Consider the following 13590-nt stretch of genomic DNA (forward strand, 5'->3'; position numbering starts at 1 on the left):
CTAACACTAAGATAGTTGACTGCTTCCAAACATTTTTCCATGAATATAGCTGTCTTCTACTAGCACTAAGATAGTGACATGCTACACCCGTTACCAACTAAAATAAAAAAATAAAACTATGAGAGTGAAACTCTAAAAAAGAAAAACAAGGAACCAAAAAAAAAAAAAAAAAAAAAAAAAAGAAAGCACCTGCAAATGTGTTTAACTGTTTATGAAGGATAGCAAGGTGGGGGAAAAGAAGCATGATAAATTCAAAGGTATCCAATTTGTGGCTGATCAGAAACTATCCCTATGAGAAAAAGCAAACTTCCTAAAGCAAAAGGAAAGCATTGATGGAAGCCTGGAACTAACAATTTTTCCATAACTGATTAAATATTCACAATCAATTTCGATTATGTTAAATGCCAATTGGAATGACTTAGCCCAAAAATCCCAAGCAAATGAAATGTTACCTGTATCGAGGCTTTGATCCACCATGGTAACAGTTATCACAGTTCAAATAATCTACAACTTGCCATGAGAAGTACTTAAATAGTTACATTAGATTAAACAAGCCTCTTCATGAGGAAGCAAGCAAACTGTGCAAAATCTTTGAAAAGTAGTGGCAGAATGTTGTTTTCCCCTGCCTAGCTTCCAAACTTTCTTCTACCTGTATAAATTTGGCGATGGACAGTCTAGTTAACATCTCAAACCACGTTTTCAGAAACAATTAACCTATACTATATTTCACTAGAAATCAGTTGAAAAATCAATTTTCAAACTCAACAGCAGATAAATGCTCCCCACAAAACACAGAGTTAGATAACCAAGCCAGGTAACCTACAATCCACAACATTATAGGCAATACATCCATATGCATCAATGCGTACCAAAACACCACATTCCTGGATCTGCCCAATACATGTCCTATGCTAAAATTAAAAAGTGAGTCAAAATGTGCTCATAAGTAGCCGGCAGTTGGTGATGGGCGTCAGTAAAAAGGCGCCGGATATGCCCCACTTTCTTGTAGTGTCTTCGGCCATTTCATGTTTGAATGTTTTCATGCAGTTACATTTTTATCCAACCATTAGAAGTTTACAAAGACAAAATAAGAATTCCTAAAATTTTGCAAGATTTTCACAAAATGATCAAGAAATGAGATAATTAGCCATACCCGAAAAGTTTCTTTCCTAAAATATGACCAAAGATTCTTTCCTAAAATATGACCAAAGATGAACCCTAGGACGAATCTGAATTCAAAGATACAATACACAGGCAACCAGTTAGTCAAAATAAGTACATAACCACACAAATTGAGTAAGAGAGTGAATGGTTTAAAAGATATCAGACAAGAAAAGACCATCAAAATATTGAATGGTTAAAGCTATCCACTAAAAGCTACATACAAGCAAACCTTAATATTCAAATCCTTTCATGAGCAATAGATTCATATTTCAATACAACAATTTGAAAAAAGGTAAAAGCAGAAAAAGCTAAAGATCTTTATCTTTTTTCTTTCTAGCCTTTCGGTACTATGGGTTTTGGTCAGGTGGGCCATAGTTTAGAAACAAATATATGGCTGAAAAAAACTTGGCTGAAGTGTCTTTACCCATTCAACTACTTCTAAGATTATGGCCCACTTGCTGAATGGACCAGATTTACTTTCACGACATGGTCAAAACCACCTGATGAATAGCTTGGACATTGCACCTGGACGCTGCAATGGGACAGGTGCCTTGCATACATGTGTGAACTTAGCAAAGCATGATTACCTATAAACAGTTGCAGGTTATCTTGTTATGTAAGACAAGCCTCTTGAGTAAAGGATAGCCATGACTCGATTTTATCTAACATATGATACAACCTCATAGGGCTTGGGATGAGAAATGGAAATGATTGGAAGAGGACTTTTATAATAAAAGTCAAAGGGGGGAAAATCCCCCCAAAACAGGGACTCTTTGTGGTGAAATCAAATTTCCATGTGAACTCTCCATTTAGTTAACAAGAAATCTGATTTCCACACCCATGTTTCTTTTGTAAAAAGGGGGGCGGGGACAGGCCTTGCACAGCTTGATCCCACTCCCCTTGCTTGTTTTGATACAAAATCGGGGCTATTTTGGATTTGTTTTGACTAAAAAATTGTTCGGTTTGTTCTGATCCTAAGTGGTGATAAATCTTTTAAAAAGGGAGTTCGGATGCATCACGCTCCTAATCTGACCCGGTCAAATTGTCCTAGAGACTTCTTATGTGTGGTGAGGTGTCTACAATGGGAAACATCCATGAAAAGTGTAAAACTAATATGTACTCTCTTTTGAAGCAATAGGTCACTTCATGCAAGGTAAACTTGTCATCCAATGAGGCATATCTATCCACCAGATATTTTAGGAACTCCCAGTTAAAGTTGGACAAATCCTTTTTATATAGTTTAAAATATGACTGAGTATAAAGTTTTTTTTTTTTATTTAAGAAAAAAAACAGAAAGAAAGAAATAAAGAAAGGAAGTAAGAACATTTTTTAGTAGACAAAAGCCAGGATTAAGCCACATCCCTTTCACACAATGAAATACATTGTATAAACATTACAATGAGATAAACGCAAACATCTAATAGTATTTTGACATTTTATTTTGAGCATTCCCTAATAGATACATACCCTGATAGATACGACATCAATAATCTAGCACAGACATGTTGGAATTTCTGCATTAATTAGGCATGTCAAGTTAAGTAGCATATCAGGAATAACAGCATGAAACCAAGCATCCATCAAGTGACCAAAACTCTGATAGAAAACATTATACATCAGATAGATCCATGTTCATGCATCTCTTTTTGTCAATTAGGATATCTTGCAGAAGAAAGAAACACATGATTGTTAGAGGTGGATGTTTACACTATCAGGCACCATACTACTGGTTGCTTCACCCCAAAATTTATGTTCCCTGTCAAAGTCTTCCTGCGAAAAAGAAACCAAATACCTTCTTTGACTAGAATTTAGTTACCCCATATTATCACTTATACAAAAAAAAAAAAAAAAAAAGAAACAGAAAAAGCTACCACATGCACAAATTAGTTCCACATTGCCGCAAAGACCAACAAATGACATAGCAGAAAAAGATGAACAAAAATGAAGAACTAGGTATATAAGAAAGAAAAATCATCATTGCAGAACATTAAAAGAGAAGAAAAATAAAAGGGTAAACTTCTCCACAACTTCCCTTGCACCCAAATACCAAAGCAATATACGTGAATATAGAGTTCCACTGATTTCAATGTTAACATATTAAGAAACTAGGAAAATGTTAACAAGAGTGTCTAACAAAGAAAAAATTATTGTGCAAATTAGTAAATGGAAGTGCACAAGAAGAGTGTCTAACACACCATTTTGAAAACCTTAATATCAGCAATTCAAAAGATTTGAGTTTCTTGAATAAAAATTCAAGAGATATACCTGGTTTGTTATAACCCAATTAACAAAGGGTAAGCGTAGCTCATGACACAACTCCAACATGTTCCCTCTAGGAGTAAAAAGTTTGACAGCCTTCCTTCTCAATGTAAATGAAAACAATTAGCCAATTCCAACAAGTAACAGACGTTGGCTGAATGAAATCGATTTTATGATAACCTCAAAATATGCAGTACAAGAAATAAACTCACTTGATCAATGAGGAGCTTCCAGTTTGATGAGCCTCAGCAATGACTGGTGTTTACTTAACTGGAATGGACCAGACTGTCGGATTGGTTGGGATCAGAACTCATCACTGAAACAGGACGGGTTTTGGCTGGGACTGATAGGTATGCCACATCAATTCAATAGCTTTTAACGTGATTACCAGTAAAAAGAGTAGACTAACAGATGCACACAAAATAAAGCCAACAGGACCCAGGGCATTGGACCTGAAGATATTGATGCTAAATGGCAAATGGCACTGAATTCGAAAGAAGTGGTAGAAGCTCTTGAACTATGCTCCAAGTTTCCAGCTCTATAGATGTAATTATTAGGCTGCACAAAAGGTTGAATCTTAGTATCACCACTGAATATCAACAACTTGCTAACACTCAGACATTTAGTACATCCTTTTGTATATTTACCTAGTAAAACCATTTTCTTTCCACATCTTTATGGCTTCTGGTGATTCCCTTCTTCCAGGTTTTGTTGATTTGCAAATCTTGAGAATCGTGTGAGTGTTGTCATCATGTATGCCATCTAAGTGGTTAGTAGAACAAGGAGATATGTGCATAGGATCCAAAGCTCCATTGCCAGAAGAAAGAGATGTATCAGTGGTGCTAACTGGTGGCTGAGATGAGTTAAGAGTAGAATTGAGACACGAGTACCAGAACATTAGATGAGACACATTCAGTTGACAAGGCAGTTTTGGCAACAATTAACTAAATGCTAGAGACCAAACCTTTTCATGAGATACGGATTGTTCAGTACTGCTGTTTTGATCAAAATAAAGTTCAGAGATAGGAGACTACACAATCTTGCATTAAAACAAATCTATAAATAGCCCAAACTTATAGAAAAATAAAAAGAGTAAAAAATATAAATACAGGAGTACCAAGCTGATTTTAACTATGTCCAAGATGGTAGAACATGACACAACCCATACTCGACCCAATTTTGACCATGCCAATTCTCCAAATGGTGGACCCAAACCTGGTTTGATTTCTAAATGAGTCTGGAAAATTGGATCTGGACGCATTAAGATCAAGTTGGGTCCATTGGGTACCTTTTGGACAAAATCCAAATCAAATAAGAGGTAAAGCAATCAAAAGTAGTGTGAATATCATGTATATGAGTTGCTAGAATATTGTATATATGGGTTGTTAGTTGTAAAATACCATGTATAGAGAAGCTCTAAATAAGCTTCCTTGTATAGCCTTGTAGTGTGGTTATTTAAACCCACCTTTGGGTTGAAGAAAGTAAGAAATATAAAAGGAGTAATTCACTAGATTCTTGAATTATAATGGTATCAAAGCAGCAACTTTGAGCATCGATCCTTCAGTCCTCTGCCATCGCAGTCCTCATCGTAGCGTCAAGACCAGAGATCTCCTCTCGCTATTACCATCTCTATCGATCTTCCTCGGATGTCATCTGCCCCAATTCAATTGTTGTCATCTCCTCCATCGCAGCGCTATCAGCATGCTTGCTGTCAAAACCCATTTGTCTTCCTTGTTCTAGAAAAATGGCCCATTGTCGACCAGAGAACCAATTTGCCTCTACCATCTCCAGATCCGACGGCTAGTCTCTACCATCTCTAGATCCGGTGGTCATTGCTACCAATCTCTGCCATCTCCAAATCCGGCGGCCCACACCTGCCGCATGACCCCAAAAACCAAAAGATCCGCATCAGATCATATCAACCCATCAGAGCGTCTCTACCTCTCCATCACGATTTGGTCCTGCTCGTCAGATCCGGTCCTGCTCGCCCAGAAATCAGTGGTACATTTCTTCTTCGTGGTTTTTCTTTCTTATGGCATCCATGAATCCCTCCGATAAGATCGAAACTATCCATGTTAGGTTGGATGGGAAAAAATTTTCCCTGTAGCAGTTTCAATTCAAGCATTTTTTTAGGAGGAAAGAGCCTCTACGGCTATGTGGATGGTTCGATGGGCAAACCAAATGATGAAAAAAAAACTCCTATCTTGGACCACAAATAATTCGAAGGTGGTCACATGGATCCTTAACAGTGTTGAGAGTAACATTGTAATTAACATCATGTCATTCGAGACTGCTTCTAAAATATGGGCTAACTTTAAAATGTGTTATTAGTAATCGAATCATGCCCGTCGTTATCAAGTAGAGTATGAGCTGTCAAAATTAGAACAAGGAGCTCTGAATATATAAGATTTCTATTCTAAACTTACCTCCCTTTGGCATGAGATTCAACTTATGGATCCAGTTATTCCCACTGCGGCGGTTGAGACAGTAAAGATACTTCACGACACAAGTAAATCGATGTAATTTCTTTATAAACTCCGTCCGGAGTTTGAACCAACCCGAGCCACTCTGATGAACCGGCCTCAACTTCCATCTCTTGAGGCAACTGTCTGATTTGATGGCAGAACAAACACGTTTGAAAACCCTTGTTTCCATGAGAGAGATACCTCATTGCAACACTTAGGTCTTGGCACGATTCCCCAGCAGGGGTGGCCTGCGCGTGGGACCCACCTAAGCCTTGGATGCGGCTGGAGCTTGGTCTGACCGTCCATTCAAGTGGGACGCCCACGATGGGTGGGCTGGATTTGTGGACCCCATCTCGGTGGGCCTCATGAATGTATATGAATGTTTTAATGGAGGGTAGCCCTCTCAACTGTTGTATCTAGTATGGCCCACACATGTCACGGATTGACTTGATTTTTGAGCCCTATGCCCACGCTGGAATGGTGCATCTGACTGATGGGTTAGATGTTTGGCAAACATCACGATGGGCCCTAACTCACGTGGCAGACGGAGTGAAAGATGCCTCGTTTCAACACGTGAGGTCTTGATATCAATCCCTATGGAGGTGGCTAACGTGAAGTGTGTACGGTCATGGGTGTGTGCTGGCTGTGCGGTCCATGGGACCCATCCACGCCGTTCATCGACTTGGAGTGGGCCACACCATTACGTACGTGTGGTGTCCACCGTCCTTGGACGGTAGGACCCACCCCACGTGTGGGGCCCTCCTTGTTGTATGCAACCGTCCAGGCCACAGCCTGGACATCACTTTTATATAATATATATTATATTATATAATATATATTATATATTATATATTATGTATAACATATATATCCATGAAGGTGGGCCCTACGTGGGACCTGCCTTTGTCTTTAAATGCTTGAAGCTGTACTAGCAGCAACTGTGATATATATAATATATTTTATATATGTGCCTTTTTACGTTTAAAGCTGCACAGCAGCAGCAGGTATGTTTATAAAATATATTATATACTGTATATTTGTACATGAGGGTGGGCCCTACGTGAGACCCACCTCTGCTGTTATTTAAGCTGCATTAGTTGCATGTACGGCAGCTATATAACTATCATGTGACCTGTAGACCTGCTGCTATAAGCCTCACTTATTCCATCCACGTGGTCTATCTATGGGGCCCACCATGAGGCATGTGTTGTATACAAACCATCCAACCATTGAGGTATCATTTTATGATGTGAGCGAAAGAATGGGCCAGATCTAAAATTTAGTGGACCCCGCCATTTAAATAGTATACTGTGACGTCCACCGTTCAAAAAACTCCTACAGGCCACTATAGTTCCCATTATTGTTTCCACTTCAATTATCTCTATGTTAACTTGTGAATAGGTCAAGTCTCAAATACATACAAGGGTGGGCCCGATTTGATATACATGAGGCCCATTGGTGCGACCTAATTGATGTACATGAAGCCCATTGGTGTGGCCCATGTGATGTGGCCGCTTGACATAAGAGACCCATTGAGATGTATGCAAGGTCCTGGTGCAAGGCCCACCTATTGTGTATATTCGAGGCCCGATGTGATGTATGTTGGCTCGTGTGACGAGGCACATGTGAAGTAAATGAGGCCTTTCATGATTGTACGTGAGGCCATGGACCCACTATATGTTTAGCCATATGTAGGCCACCCCCCTTGGGAGTAATGTTGGTTTGACATCCACATTGATGGGCAATGATGGTTAGATGTCCTCATTGTGACCTTCCCTTAGGCCTTGTTAGGCCCGTCCTCTTCATGGGTTAACCCAAATAAGTGGGCCCCATTCGCTGTAGACAAATGGCTTCATAACCACGGCCGACGCCGACTATCAACCCTAATTATCGATGCCGATTACCGATGCTGATTATCGGTGCCGATTTTCAAAGCCAACGCCGGTTATCGATATCGATTGTGAATCTGTGACCGCATAACATCATAATACATGCCCATACGCATCATCTGCATGCTTGTGATGAGATGAGTGATTGATCATAGTACAAGCCTTTGGGCAGATTGTTATGGGACTCCCTAGTAAAAGGGAGATGCCCACATAAGCGCACGGTACGCGCATGATTGCTGTATGACTGGATTGCGTGATTCATGCATCTCGCATTGTATGACATGTATACTGTACGCCCTAGCGACATCAGGGCCATAGCCGCCACAGGCATATCGTGGTTGGCAGGATTGGACACCGGAAATCTTGTTCTACATAGGGTGCTATAGATATCCCTAGGTAAAAGTCCCTAAACCCTTATGGTACCAAGAGGTTGCTCCAACGTCTAGACCGAGTGGGTACAGGAGCGTCGAGTGCCGATTACCAAATGGTTGCGCTTTCCACTGTGTCGTAGTCGGTTGGAAGGGGGTGCGGCCTTACACGCCCGAGAGTAGGGGGCAATGCTAGGCTAAGTCTGACCAACTCGAGGAATGGGTCCGCTATCGACGAGCCGAGCCCGATATTGGCAGGCGGATAGTGAGGTCTCTTCCACTTACCTTATTGCGCGCGATGGGGTGGCGATCTGGATTAGAGTGTACTAGACCCCGGTGATATTCCAGAGTTAAGCTATATTGATATGTGGACTTAGATGAGGATTCACATGCTTGAGTTGCATTTCGCACCGCATGGCCTTAGTACGGCTAATAGCATTCATGGATTCATCAGCATATTCCGCATTACTCTGATACTGCATAACTACTACCTTGTGCACACACTTTCACTGCCCTCTAAGCTTTCCATAAGCTTATGCACGACCGTTGAGTGCAGGTGGCGTTAGAGCGCAGCAGCACTGAGGCAGGAGCGCTTTGCAGATCATCTTGGAGCTTTTTGTTCATTATCATTGTATTTCCCTTTATGTTCATTGTACCTTTAAAGTTTTTGATCATAGTGGAAATGTCATAGAGTTTTTGGTTGTTGTTTGTGGGTTATGCCTTTGGTTATGCTTATTATGAATCAAACTGATGTTGAAAATCCTCGTAGCATCCCAGGATCGGAACTTGGTGAATGAGCGCTGGGAGCTGAGAATGGGGTTCTACGGAGGCTGTCGGCGCCGGATTCGGCGATCGAGAATTTTGTGAGCCCGGTTTCCGAGTTTGGGGCATGACAGATCTAAGCAAAAATTGTAATATTGTAGCTTGAGAATAGCTTTTTACCTTCTAAGTTAAAAGAGAATAAAGAAAAAAACAAAAAACAAAAAACAAAAACAAAACAGCACTGAACAGAATTCATATAAAGTCTATATAGTCATCCAAATCTATATAGTCATCCGTAGAAAACAGAATTCATATAAAAAACAAAACAGCACTAAAATTTGGCATGCTTTAAGAACTGTTTGGGCATACCCCAAAATCACAACTGCATCTTCTTTTTGGTGGTCCACCGAGCATGAGACTGCACAAACAGGAACTGCATTTCACAGGCTCCCATTATCTGTCCCAAACTGATAGTCAAACTGTTTCAAGCCATGGCAATTGGAAACTATCCGACAATATACCTGGAAACAAAAGCATGCTAACCCCAAAAAAGGTTTCGATGATGCAAATCCCTAAAAAGGGATTCGACAATGCAAATCCCTAATCAGGTATTCTAAATTGCAAAAAGCAACCGCAAGAAGGGAAAAGGTTTACATCATACCTGAGAATTGGAGATTCACGAGCAGCGGAAGGCAAAACTGCAGCAGAGGACCGAGGAGATAGAGAGAGAGAGAGAGAGAGAGAGAGAGAGAGAGAGATGACTAGGATTTTGAGAGAGAGAGATAGGAATAGAGAGAGGGAGAGGGAGAGGGAGAGGGAGAGCGAGCGGAAAGGCAGAGAGAGGGAGGGAGAGGGAAAGCGCGCGAGAGGGAGAGGGAGAGGGAGGAAGAGCGAGCGGAGAGCTTGAGGGACTGGAGAGGGAGAATCAGCGCGCGGTTGGAGATGAGGAGGCGGAAATGAAGGTAGGATTGCAAACGGTAGCCCCATCAGTCGGCTAAGTTACACTTTCTTGTAGTGTGGGGACTGTTCAACCAGTCGTAGGAACAGTGTCGACTACATCTTTGACCAGTCGTAGACCTACGACTCAAAGAACAGCATTGAAATTCGGCCACCTACAACTAGTCGAAGGGATCCTACAACCAGTCGAAGGAGACCTATGACCAATCGTGAAACTGCCAAATCTTATCGCGCCCAAATTTTAAAATATCTGTTGGTTCTACGACCAGTCATAGAGATCCTTAGACCAATCGAAGGCATGATTTGCTCACCTATAAATAGAGGACGAATCTCAGAATTATATAGGGAAATTAAAGAACTTCAAGCTAAATTAATTCGGCCTTCTGAGAGATAAGTCGGTGCTCCATATAAGCTAAGTGTGCATATTTAATATTCTCTTTCTTTAGCTTTCTTAATTGATTTTGTTTCTTGTATTTCAATCTAATCCAAAAAAAGGAATTATTGTTTTCCTTTTTCTAGAATCAAAATCAATTAGAGCTAGCCCTTTTGTTTTAATTTAAAATCTATTAGAACCTAGAACCATTAAAAAGTGAGTATTGGACATTGAACTTTGACATTCAAATCTCTACTCTGACTTGGTTCTTCTGGGCTGCTACAAAGATGGAGAAAATCAGTATTTTACAATTTGTGTAATTTACATTGTTTGGTTTTATTTGAGGTTAAGCCAGAAAAATCTCAAAGTTGTTGGTTATCTGAGGAGAGCTAGAAAACTCAGAAGTGAGGGTTTTTGAATTATTTAAGCCCTTTGAAAAAGACACAATTGTGAAGGTTTTGGGTGAACCTGTGAAAACCTATTTGATAGTGAACGCTAATATCCCATGTGTGAGGATATTAGGAGTGGAGTAGCATTCTGTGTGGCTATTGTTTAACAGTTGGTGAACACACAGGCAAACCACTATAATTCTTTGTGTTGAGGTTGTGTGATTTATATTTCCTATCTTTTATCATTCAGAATTGTGAAATGTATGTGTGGATGTGAATGTTGTAAATTTTACATTTCAAGCACAGTGGGGATTGTTGTAATAATTTAGATTTACATTTCAGCATTATATTGTTGCTATCTCTTTATTACTTTGAGCTTCAGTTTCTCTATTTGTTCTAGTAAGGTTGCCTTGCCATTTTTATGGTGTATGGTTGTCCTTAGAACAATCAAGATTTTGATCTAGCATTTAGCAGTGTGAATTGATTTATTTATTCAGTTCTATCTTTCTATATTTCCACTGTATTTATCTTAAAATTTGGCATAGTCCTATTCACCCCCCCTCTAGGACATATAGCTTGGCCATGCCACCATATGCATGTGATTGCCCATGCATTCTAGTTGGAAATTGAATTGCATTCAAATACATTCATGCATGGCTTCTTTATTTTTATTGCAATTTTCTTTTTAAACCTCTTCAATGATTTTCTGAACTGATTGATGGCCTTGATTTTGCCCACGTGGAAGTTCAATAGGGAAGTGTTGTAAGGGGCTCATTTGGAAGTACTGCCAAAAAATGCAAGTTGGTTCTACATTTTCTGTCGTGTTTAGGACGAGCGCATTTATTGGGTTTCATGTTTCTATGTTTCCGTGTCAAATATGGGTACTGTATCCAGACTACTTGTCTAGTGGACCTCAATGGATGGGCCATTGCAAGGGCTGGGCTATTCCATGGGCTGAACATATGTCTCAATCATAGGCTTGTGGGCTGGGCCAGGCTTGGGCTTGGTTTTTATGGCTTCGAATTAAAGGCTAGCCAATCCTCGCTTTGACTACTCTTTAGAAGCCTAGTTGGAGACGGGTCTGGAGCTGTTTCTGGCTATCATGTCATGTGATAGGATCGATCTGGAATCTCAGATTGATAAGATTGGTAACGAGGATCAATATGATTTAGGTAGTTACTGGAGAGCATATTTGTAATGTGAGAAGATGGATGGAATCACATGTGGCATATATGGGTGTTTGAAATTGAATTGTAGCATACGTGGCATGTGGGGGCATAAGTGGGAGTTTGAAGCTGAATTATGGCACGTCGTATATTTGAGGTGTTTGAAGTTGTATTATGGCATATGCGACACAAGATGCATTGGCATATTTGACACGTGAACACTTGAAAATAAATTACAGCATTCGTGCACATTGGCATGTGGCATATTTTGAGCCATTGAAGATGGATGATGGCACATGTGGCACATTGGTGCATGTGGTGTGCTTTGAACATGTTGGGGTGCAAGAGAAGATGAATGGTGGTACATGTGGTACATTAATACATGTAAGGTGCAAGAAAAAATATACGGTAGCATATGTGTGACATTAGTGCATGTGGGATGCTTTACACATGTGAGGTACAAAGAAAAATAAATGATGACACATTTGGCATATTGACATCTGTGGCATAGTAGCATATAGGGCATTAATTGGAGATGGACAATGGCTTGTTAGGCATATTGTTACATTTGGCGCATGTAAAGTTATTGAAGATGGATGGTGGCATATTTGAGCTCAACTCTTAAGAAACTTATTAATTTTTATTACGAGAAAATGTGTTTTTTAAAGGCCAAGGCAAGAAAACCAAATTTATTTATTTATTAACAAATGTTTCTCACCATCTATGCTTTATCCCAACTAACTAGGTTTAACTACATAAATCCTTTTCCTCCATTCCACTCTATCAAGGACTCATACAAATACCATATTCCAAAAATCAAGTGATATACTAATAGTAAATTATTCATCTCAAGAGAATCATAACTAGGTGTTTGAAATGAGTATCTGTTTGGTAGATAGATCTACAAGTAGAAATGTATGAATTACTGAATTAATTAATCAAATAAAATGATCAGTAATGAACAAGCATATGTATCAATTGCCAAAATTAAATAAATATGAAATATGCTAGGTAAAATTCAATCCAATAGGTTCCTTAAGCACATTCAGAATAAAAAAAAATAAAAAAGCAAAGCTCTAAATTACCGAAGATCCCGATCCTGCTCGTCGACAAATGCCACACCCCCAAGAAAGAGACTTTGTCAGCCTTCCAAGTAAAATATGAGTACTGCTTCTAACTTCTCCGTCCTATGAAGCATGCAATCGCAATGCTGTGTTTGCATGCTTTCAAGTTTCAAGAACCAGAGCAGCTCTTCTACTAAGAACTTATGTGTCATTTCCCTTTCAAACTCGTTCATCTCTATATGTCGACCGTGGTAGCCGGCGATAGTGTTGGACGTAGGCCAGTGGGGCCCACTGGTGAGCAATCACTAGTGGGTGGGTCCCATATGTTTAGGCTTCTTCCGCCTTTTTCCTTTCCGTTGAAATTTCAAATTCAATTTTGAATTTGATTTTAGATGGGAGATAGGGAGAAGACCGGATAATCTGGTCTCATCCCATCTCATTCCTTTCCTATATAAAGGGATAGCTTTTCTCTCATAAAATGCAATCAATCATAAGAAATACTGAGAGTATACAGAGAGAGATATAGTGTGCATAGTAATTTGTCCATTTTGGCTTGTACTTAGGACGATCTAATCCATAGATCGTGATCCGGGGCCATCTGTACCATAGGATCAGAGGTGTTAATAGATCCATCTGCTCCAGTAGTAGATAGGCGTGCCGTTGGAGCGTCAATCTTCTGCGTTGTGAGGGTTTCAAAACTCGTGTAGACCATCAGATCTTGAGTGCTCACCTTC

At 39.9% G+C, this 13590-nt stretch overlaps 2 long non-coding RNA genes across 2 annotated transcripts; both read right to left on the reverse strand.

Moving 5' to 3' along the window:
• Nucleotides 1-2568: 2568 nt before the first annotated feature.
• Nucleotides 2569-4467, reverse strand: LOC131234898 (uncharacterized). Its single transcript, XR_009165833.1, has 6 exons — nucleotides 4388-4467; nucleotides 4071-4276; nucleotides 3876-3981; nucleotides 3636-3766; nucleotides 3430-3523; nucleotides 2569-2934 (listed from the first exon to the last, which is right to left on the reverse strand). It is a non-coding gene; the product is annotated as an uncharacterized LOC131234898 (long non-coding RNA).
• A 4779-nt stretch (nucleotides 4468-9246) lies between these two features.
• Nucleotides 9247-9871, reverse strand: LOC131235679 (uncharacterized). The gene is made up of 3 exons (XR_009166236.1): nucleotides 9569-9871; nucleotides 9429-9507; nucleotides 9247-9340 (listed from the first exon to the last, which is right to left on the reverse strand). It is a non-coding gene; the product is annotated as an uncharacterized LOC131235679 (long non-coding RNA).
• Nucleotides 9872-13590: the final 3719 nt, after the last annotated feature.

Source organism: Magnolia sinica, chromosome 19 (assembly GCF_029962835.1).
Source record: "Magnolia sinica isolate HGM2019 chromosome 19, MsV1, whole genome shotgun sequence".
Classification (NCBI taxonomy): Eukaryota; Viridiplantae; Streptophyta; class Magnoliopsida; order Magnoliales; family Magnoliaceae; genus Magnolia; species Magnolia sinica.